This window comes from Hemiscyllium ocellatum, chromosome 49, assembly GCF_020745735.1.
Source record: "Hemiscyllium ocellatum isolate sHemOce1 chromosome 49, sHemOce1.pat.X.cur, whole genome shotgun sequence".
Taxonomy (NCBI): Eukaryota; Metazoa; Chordata; class Chondrichthyes; order Orectolobiformes; family Hemiscylliidae; genus Hemiscyllium; species Hemiscyllium ocellatum.
The window spans coordinates 5,626,551-5,636,723 of NC_083449.1; positions in this window are offsets into that span (position 1 = coordinate 5,626,551).

The following is a 10,173-nucleotide window of genomic DNA, read 5'->3' on the forward strand; positions in this document are numbered from 1 at the left end:
TCATTTACAGAAAGAAACACAGACACAAGAGAACAGGACATAGACTAACTCAACTATTTTAAAACTCAACAGACTATCCCAATTTTTGGATGTTGTTCCGAATTCCTGCAACAATCCCCATAAGCATCCCTTGGCAAGAAAGGTTAAAACAAACATAGGGTATTACAGGAGAGTGAGATGTCAAAGCGATTCAGCTTGGAACACCTTTTTCCATGTAGCAGTTTCTTTTGGATTCAAAGCTAACAAGTGACCAACAGTTCTGAACAGTCAGATTGCTAAAGAAAAATTAAATCAATCCAAACCAGGGAAAAGCTGAGCTAGGAGAACTGGCGACTCAACACTCTTTGTTTGTTTTAACACTGAAAGGCTTCTTCAAGTAGACAATCCCAGACATTTCAGAATCTATGCGTTTACGATCCCTCTAAACAAAAGGACAAGGTAAAATTGTTAACACAGAAGCATGATCACACTGAAAACATAGAGCATTGAACATGCCCGATAAAGGAGTAATTGCTCCAACTAGTCATCAAAGCCGAGCAACCTTAGTTTTGAAAACAAAATCGGCTTCCCAGAAAAAGACCACATTCGAAACATTTCATAAAATGAAGCATACGAAGAATGGTACAAACATATAAACTAACGGATTATGGCTGATGCCTGTTCCAATTAAAGAATGTGTCTATGTGACAAAAAAAAAGGTTATGTATGCCCCTGGTCGGATAGGACAGTACACATGATTGGATATTATCACACAGTTTCCAGGGGAAATAGAAGTTCACTGGCTCGAGGAAGTGGACATGATGCATCAAAAGAGAGGAAAAACGTGTGCGCATTAGAATAACGTACAGGTGTGGAGTCCGCATGAAAAACAAATGAGGATCAGTTGTCATTTTATTTGACATGATGAGGTGGCATGTTATCATCTTACTCTGACTCGTTATAAAGATTTCCCAGCTACAATTGTAAAGACAAACGTTCAAAACGTTACATAGTAGCCATGGGGGCTTACACTCAAGTAATAAGATTAATTGTTCCTCTCTGAAATACGAACAAAAAGCTATCATGAATTACTGTGAAGCACAATTCTGGCTCATGAATGCTCTATCATCTAGGCAACCTGCCATGCTTACATATTCTGTGTGCAAATGATTGCTGACCAGCGTCAACCTAATTGAAGGTAATCATTCACATGAAAAGGCTTAGGAAAGTATTGAGTTGATGGGCAATTAGATGTGGAAGGTAATCCTAACTTTAACAGCGACACCGACATAGGAGAAAAAAGTGAGGAAAACAATTGGAGGGAAAGTTGATAAGAAAATACCCATTGTCACAGAAAGAAGTACTTTGCATCAGTTTTCACAGTGGAAGACATGAGTAATATCCCAACAATTAATGGGAGTCAGGGGGCTGAGTTGAGTATGGTTCCCATTACAAAAGAGAAAGTGTTAGAAAAGCTTAAAGGTCTTAAAATTGATAAATCTCTTGGCCCCGATGGGATACATCATAGAGTTCTGAGGAAGGTGGCTGAGGAAATAGCGGAGGCATTGGTTGAGATCTTTCAAAAGTCACTGAGGTCAGGGAAAGTCCCAGATGATTGGAAGATTGCTGTTGTAACCCCCTTGTTCAAGAAAGGATCAAGACAAAAGATGGAAAATTATAGGCCAATTAGCCTAACCTTGGTTGTTGGTAAAATTCTAGAATCCATCATTCAGGATGAGGTTTCTAAATTCTTGGAAGAGCAGGGTCGGCTTAGAACAAGTCAACATGGATTTAGTAAGGGGAGGTCTGCCTGACAAACCTGTTGGAATTCTTTGAAGAGGTGACAAGTAGGTTAGATCAGGGAAACCCAGTGGATGTGGTCTATCTAGACTTCCAAAAGGCCTTTGATAAGGTGCCACACGGGAGGCTGCTGAGCAAGGTGAGGGGCCATGGTGTTCGAGGTGAGCTACTGCTATGGATTGAGGAGTGGCTGTCTGACAGAAGGCAGAGAGTTGGGATAAAAGGTTCTTTTTCGGAATGGCAGCTGGTGACAAGCGGTGCCCCACAGGGTTCAGTGGTAGGGCCGCAGCCATATATTATATATTAATGATCTGGATGAAGGGACTGGGGGCATTCTAGTGAAGTTTGCTGCTGATACGAAGTTAGGTGGACAGGCAGGTAGTACTGAGGAAGTGGGGAGGCTGCAAAAAGATCTAGACAGTTTGGGAGAGTAGTCCAGGAAATTGCTGATGGAATTCAATGTGAGCAAATGCGAGGTCTTGCACTTTGGAAAAAAGAATACAAGCATGGACTACTTTCTAAACGGTGAGAACATTCGTAAAGCCAAAGTACAAAGGGATCTGGGAGTGCTAGTCGAGGATTCTCTAAAGGTAAACATGCAGGTCGAGTCCGTGATGAAGAAAGCAAATGCAATGTTGTCATTTATCTCAAGAGGGTTGGAATATAAAAGCACCGTTGTGCTACTGAGACTTTGTAAAGCTCTGGTTAGGCCCCATTGGGAGTACTGTGTCCAGATTTGGTCCCCACACCTCAGGAAGGACATACTGGCACTGGAGCGTGTCCAGTGGGCGTTCACAAGGATAATCCCTGGAATGGTAGGTCTAACATACCAGGAACGGCTGAGGATCCTGGGATTGTATTCACTGGAGTTTAGAAGATTAAGGGGAGATCTAATAGAAACTTACAAGATAATACATGGCTTGGAAAAGGTGGACGCTAGGAAATTGTTTCCGTTAGGCGAGGAGACTAGGACCCGTGGACACAGCTTTAGAATTAGAGGGAGTAAATTCAGAACAGAAATGCGGAGACATTTTTTCAGCCAGAGAGTGGTGGGCCTGTGGAATTCATTGCCGCAGAGTGCAGTGGAGGCCGGGACGCTAAATGTCTTCAAAGCAGAGATTGACAAGTTCTTGATGGCACAAGGAGTTAAGGGCTATGGGGAGAATGCGGGTAAGTGGAGTTGAAATGCCCATCAGCCATGATTGAATGGCGGAGTGGACTCGATGGGCCGAATGGCCTTACTTCCACTCCTATGTCTTATGGTCTTAAATCGTGTTTTGTGTTTTATTTTATCAGAAACAAACTAATTCAGATATAGTGACATTAATTATTTAACAGCCGTTTGAATACCCAATTAGTTGTGGATTAGAAACAATAAATGTAAAACATCCAGCTAATACCTGATAAGGGTATTAACTTTGTTGAATGTTCAGAAGCAGTTAGTCCCTTCCATGACGGCATTCCTGCGAATGCAGTCTCCATCCTTTTCCGTCCCAACCCAACGAAGTTAGATGACGCGCAATTACTTTGTCCACGTTTTTTCCAAATGGATAATCCGAATGAGTAACAGAAACCGCCTTTAACACTTCTCAATATATCCTGCAAGGTTGTCATGTTTTCTAACTTAAAGACAAGATTGTATTTTGCATTGAAAATCTAGAGTGAGACCAAAGGAATATCTCCGTGTGTTTTTCTCTCTGAAATAGACAGATGAGATGGGGGATTGTGACCTTGTCTTGGATTGCGTCAGTTTGATGAGACATTGGATTTAATTATCACGGGAGAGACTGCATGTTGATCTGGAGTGCACTGCTTTTGTCTCCAATAGATGCATTGAAAAAATCTGTTAATTTGTGGGATGCGTGCATCGCTACTCTGCAGTCCCCACTTTCACGGTAATGTCTAACAGTCGTTGGATGGCAATCCATCGGGACCGCAACGATTTTCTGTTCTGATTCTGTGAGACGGAGTAAAGTATTTTGGTTCCTGTTTCAGTATGTGTTGAGCATCAGTAGGACTGGATGGGAGAGCCTAATGTTGCAGCGCACTGAATGTGGAGCCTGAAACAGTTATATGGCCTTGAAACAGAAATTCACGGCGGGCGGGGCCTGTACACACGTCAGTGTGCAGCTGATGCTACTACCATGGAGAAACCCGAGGAATGCTGCCCTGTGGACAAACCTTGGAAGTGTGGCAACTTGCGTGCCTTGTCTGCCTTGGAGACTTATGGTTGCAATCACACAAGTGAGAGACCGTTCTCCTGCACCGAGTGTGGGGAGAGCTTTCCCCAAGTCTCCCACCTGGTTTCCCACAGGCAGGTCCACACCAGGTACTGGCGGTCTAAATGCCCTGTTTGCAGGAAGGGCTTTACTCAAGCCTGCTACTTGCTGTCCCACCAGCAGGCCCACACTGGGACTGGTTGCCTAACTGCCCCATGTGCAAGAAGGGCTTTACCCAAGCCTCCTACTTGCTTTACCACCAGCAGTTCCACACTGGGACTGGCGATCCACCTGCTCCATGTGCAGGAAGGGCTTTACCCACTGCTCCCACCTGCTCCGCCCACCTCGTGGCCCACCAGCGGGTCCACACCGGGAGATGACATTTCTCATGCACCAGATGCAGGAAGAGCTTCACTCAGGCCTTCCACCTCCAGACGCCCTGCTGTGTCCACAAGGGGGAGAGCCTGTTCTTGTGCCCTAAGTACTGGAAAAGCTTCACTCTCTCTTCCCACTTGCTGATCCACCGGTGACTCCACATTGGGGAGAGGTCCTTCAGCTGTCCCGAGTATGGGAAGAGTTGACCCACTCCTACCACCTGCTGATCCATTGGCGATTCCACGTTCGCCTGCCTCGAGTATGGGCACATGTTAACATTGCTCTGCAACTTCAGAGGCACCAACAGGGGCACTAGGGCTCCCAACAATCAGATTCCACCGGTGTTGCTGCTCTGGGTCTCTCCAAGGATTGAAACTTCTCCCCATTCTGACAGTGGATGCAGTGTGAGAATTGGTGGGCATTTTGTTTTGTTTTCTGCAGGACCCCACGGTGCTCAGGGGTGGCAGAGTGACTCAGCGGTTGGCACTGCTGTTTCACAGCGTCAGGGACGCAGTTCGATTCCACCCTCAGGCTGAATGTCTGTGTGGAGTTTGTATGTTCTCCCTCAGTGTCTGCATGGCTTTCTTTTGGGTGCACTGGTTTCCTCCCATAGTCCACAGATGCATAGGTTAGGGTGAACTGGCCAAGTCAAATTTCCCACAGCACTCAGGGATGCGCAGGTGTGGTGTATCATTCAGGGGCAAATGTAGGGTAATAGGGTAGGAGAATGGGTCTTGGTGGGTTAATGTTCGGACAGTCAATGTGGACTTGTTGGGCCGAAGGACCTGTTTCCACACTGTCAGAATTCTATAATTATATGTATTTTGCTTCCAGTTGGCGCTGCTGCTCGTTGACCCCAGGACTGCATGTCCCCACTGAAACTATCTGTAGAAACTTGAGACCACAAGACCATCCGAGCAGAAGTTAGGGCATCAGGCCCATCGAGTCTGCTCTGCCATTCGTTGGAGACGAAAAGAAAACTGCAGATGTTGGAATCCAAAGTAGGCAATTGGGAGGCTGGGAGGACACAGCAAGCCAGGCAGCACCAGCAGGTGGAGAAGTCAGAGTTTTTCAGGACTGAAGAAGGGTTCTACCGGAAACGTTGACTTTTCTATCAGCAAAGTTTTACCACGATGTTGCCGGGGACTGGAGGGGTTGAGCTATAGGGAAGAGGTTGAATAGGTTGGTTTTTTTTTCACTGGAGCGTCAGAAGCTGAGGGTTGGCCTTATGGGGGTTTATGAAATCATGAGGGGCATGGATAGGGCAAATAGACAAGGGTAGGGCACGTCCAAAACTAGAGAGAATAGGCTTCTGGTGAGAGGGATGAGATTTAAAAGAGATTTAGGGCACAACATTTTCACGCAAAGAGTGATGCATGTATGGAATGAACTGCCAGAGGAAGTGGTGGATGCTGGTATAATTACAACATTTAAAAGGCACATGAGTAGGAAGAGATGGGAGGGATGTAGTCCAACTGCCGGCAAACTAAGATTAGGTTAGGATATTGGTTTGGGATGGGTGAGTTGGACCAAAAGGTCTGTTACTGTGCTAAACATCTCCCTGACTCTATGACTCTACCACCATTCAATCATAGCTGATAATTTCTCAACCCCACTCTCCGGTTTTCTCCTTGTAACCTTGGATCCACGATCAAGAACTTGGGCGGCACGGTGGCACAGCGGTTAGCACTGTTGCCTCACCGCGCCAGTGAGGGCGCTCTAGTTCAGTTCAGTTATCTAGTTTAACCTTGCCCTATTAAATTTGCAGTATTTACTATTGCCAAAAGGGTTCAATTCTCGCCTCAGGCGACTGACTGTGTGGAGTTTGCACATTCTCCCCGTGTCTGCGTGGGTTTGCTCCTGTTTCCTCCCACAGTGCAAAAATATGCAGGTTAGGTGAATTGGCCATGCTAAATTGGCCGTACTGTTAGATGAAGGGGTAAATGTAGGGGAATGGGTCTGGGTGGGTTGCGCTTCGGCGGGTTGGTGTGGACTTGTTGGGCCGAAGGGCCTGTTTCCTCACTGTAAGTAATCTAATCTAATCTATCCGCCTCCATCTTCAATGTACTCAATGTGTCTTGCCTTGTCCAGGGCTGGCAGCTGGTTGTTTTTTGGGCTTTTGCCCGAAACGTTGATTTTCAGATTCTGCCTGACCTACTGTGCTTTTCCAGCAGCACTCTAATCTCCAGCATCTGTAGTCCCGCCTCCACATTGTTGACTTGGTCAGTCGAGAGAGGACTGTTTTTAAACAGCCAGTCACAGAGACTGTTAATTCTCTTTTTTAAACAAAGAGAGGAAAATTGCTGCTGGCCGGTTGCTGATTTTGGAAGCTCTGGCAACCGCTGTTTAACTCGAGTATTTTCTATCCGTTAAAGAATTATTGTCTCTTTCTGGGAATGAGTCTCAGGTTGTAAGAAATAGATGAATACTTCGGGGCATCCATTCACATTCAGCAATGACTTCGGAGTTTGATATAGAGTTATGTGCCTCTAAGTAACTCAACATCCAAGAATTGCCAAAAGGGTTGGCAATCCATTGTTGGAAACTGTTTCATTGAATGGGTAATTCTTTGTTTTTATTTTCTCTTTTAATTTGCCCCTTGCATCTCTGTCTATGAGACAATGGGAGCCATGATCAAAAAGCTGAAATCGTTGCTATTAATTCAGTTATCTAGTTTAACCTCGCCCTAGCAAATGTGCAGTATTTACTATTGTCAATGTTTGTTCAAATACAATTTTTGTGTGCAATATCTGTTTTTCATCAAGTCTGGTTTGGAATAGTTGAGAAATTTTGAGGGATATTGCATGTTTTAATTTCACTGTGTTGTGAATCCGGTGGCAGTGACACTTGTTCGCGTTGGCTTGCTTCCCCTTGGTTGTAATGCCTTTCACCCCGACCACACATTGTGGTAGTGATTTCCACACATTCACCACACGCTCATGAAATTCTTAATACAGACTTGGAAGGGAAAATGTTGACCAGATCAGAACATAAGGTGCTAACTGCAAAAAGCCAGGAAGACATGTGACAAACGAAACCTTGACGATGTAAGACAAATAAGGAACTTCGACAACAATGAAGGGGCCACAAGTCAGTGTTCAAGTTAATAAAAAAGTACTATGTAGACATTGAATGTTGTAATTAGGCAAGAGTCTAGATGCTGTGGTCGGTTGAATATGATCAGGTAAGACAAACGAAATAACCAAATTCATCAACTGTAATTGAATGTTGGTAACCTTAAAACAAGTGCATACTATTGATTGGTATATGCAAACTGCTCTGCAATTTGCACAATTTTATATAAAACTGGTATATTTTATGATTTGGGGAGCTTGTTGCCATCTTGTGGAAGTGGCTCTGCAAGCTTGAATAAAAGCAGTGTAAGAAGAAAGTGCCCACGTGTCATCTGGTCAATTATAGATTCCAGGCAGTCCTAGAATCCCTATAGAGTGCAAGCAGTGCATTCAGCCCGTCGAGTTGACACTGACTGACCGCCCCACCCCAATATCCCATCCCTGTAACCCTACATCTCCGACATCCAATCCACCGTAACCCACACATTTTTTGGAATATGAGAGGAAGCCAGAGCCCCCAGAGAAAACCCATGCAGACACAGGGGAGCAGAATGCGCAAGTACCACATAGAAAGTCGCCCAAGGCTGAAATCGTACTCAAGTCACTGATGCTGTGAGACAGCAGTGTTAGCGACAGTGCCACCACCCCACGCTATTCACTGAAGAAGTGAATTCCAAAGACTCAGGAACTCCTGAGAGAAAAAAACAAAATTCTGCTACATTAAATGAGAGGACACCTATTTGTTAACTGTGTCCACTCATTTCTCGTATCTGGCACAAAGGGATTTATACATACATATTGTTAAGTCCCCTCGGGATGTTGTACACCTCTATCAGATCGTTTGATTCTTCTAAGGTCGAACTGATGCAAGCCCAACCCGGCATCTCCTTGTCCCCAGTTGTAAGTTGGGTAAATCAGCTCTGAACCACTTTGAATATACTTCCATCATTTCTTAAGTGAAGAGACCAAGCCTGGTGGTCTCCCCAAAACCACTGACAAATGGAGGAAAACTTGACTTTATGTTCCACTCTCTTACCACAAACGACAGTATTTTATTTTCTGCCTTAATCCCTTGCCGGTACCTTTATGATAACTTTATCATGTGCCTGAATCCTTCTGTACTTCTGGAATCTTGCAGCCTCTCTTCGTGCTGCTTTTCCATTGCTCCTCTAAATTGGACAGGTTTTTCTTCATTAAACTCCTACCGAGCATATTCCCAACCTGCTTGACCTGTCAATGACACAGATTCCTTATGTCCTGTTTTTACTTGAGTTTCCTACCCAGTTTTGGGCCACCACCAAATTTAAAACCTTTGCACATGCTTCCTTCATCAAGACATTGAAACAAAACTGAAACACTTGCGTTGTATTCCATTCATCACCTCTTGACAATCCTAAACGTTTTGACGACTTTCTTTCAAGTTCATTCAATAATGCTGTTAATGTTAATTCAACATTAACATTGTTAAATGATCTGAACATGATGAGCTCTTAATTTGAAATTATGACTATCAATGTGGCACCATGCCGAAGGACTTCTGGAATAAAAGGGCATCCATGGTTTCCTCTATTCCATAAGAACTAGGAGCAGTTGTGGGCAGTTTGGCCCTTCGAGCCAATTCTACCATTCAAATTGTTGTGGCTGATCGTTTCATGGCCCCAGCTCCATTTGCGCACCCTCTCACCATAACCCTTAATTCCATCATTGTTTTAAAACGCATCTATCTTAGCTTTAAAAACATTTACTGAGGAAGTCTCAAGTACTTCACTGGGCAAGGAATTCCGCAGATTCACAACCCTCTGGGCAAAGAAGTTCTTTCCCATTTCTGTCATAATCCTGCTACCCCTAATTTTGAGGCTATGGCCTTTTGTCCCAGTTTTACCCACAAGTGGCAAAATCCTCTCTATGCCTGATTACCTATTCCCTTCATAACTTTATATGTTTCTATAAGATCCTACCTCATTCTTCTAAACTCCAATGAATGTAATCATTATCTACTCAGACTGTCTTCATAAGCCAACTACCTCAACCCTGGAATCAACTACTGATCCTCCTCTGCACACCGCCCAGTTTCAGCACGTGCTTTCTTAAGCAAGGAGACTAAACTGCACGCAGTACTCAAGGGCGGCCGAGCTAGCACCCTATACTGCTGCAACATACCCTCCTTGCTTCTAAACTTCATCCCTTTAGCAACAAACGACAACATTCTATTTGCCTTCTTAATTACTTTTGTACCTGCATACCAATCTTCTGTGATTCATGCACAAGGATACCCAAGTCCCTTTACACACCAGCAAGCTGCAACTTCTTACCACTCAAGTAATAGTCCTTTTTACTCTTATTCCTACTTAAATGGATTAATTCACATTTATTAACATTGTACTCCAACTGTCAGACCTTCGATCACTCACTTATCCTAGCTCAGGAGGCTAAGGAGGTTCAGCATATCTGTAAAAACTCTTCCGAATTTAAAAGATGTACCGAAGAAAGAATTCTATCCAGATATATCGTGGCTTAGTATGGCAACTGCTGTGCTGAGGACCATAAGAAACTACAGAGAGTTCTAAACACAGCCCAGTCCATCACACAAGCCAACCATTGACTCAACGTGTACTTCCTGCTGCCTCAGGAAAGCAACCAACATTATCAAAGACCCCTCCCACTCCGGTTATAATCTCTTCCATAGGTCAGAAGATACAGAAGCGTAAACAGATGGACCAACAGGT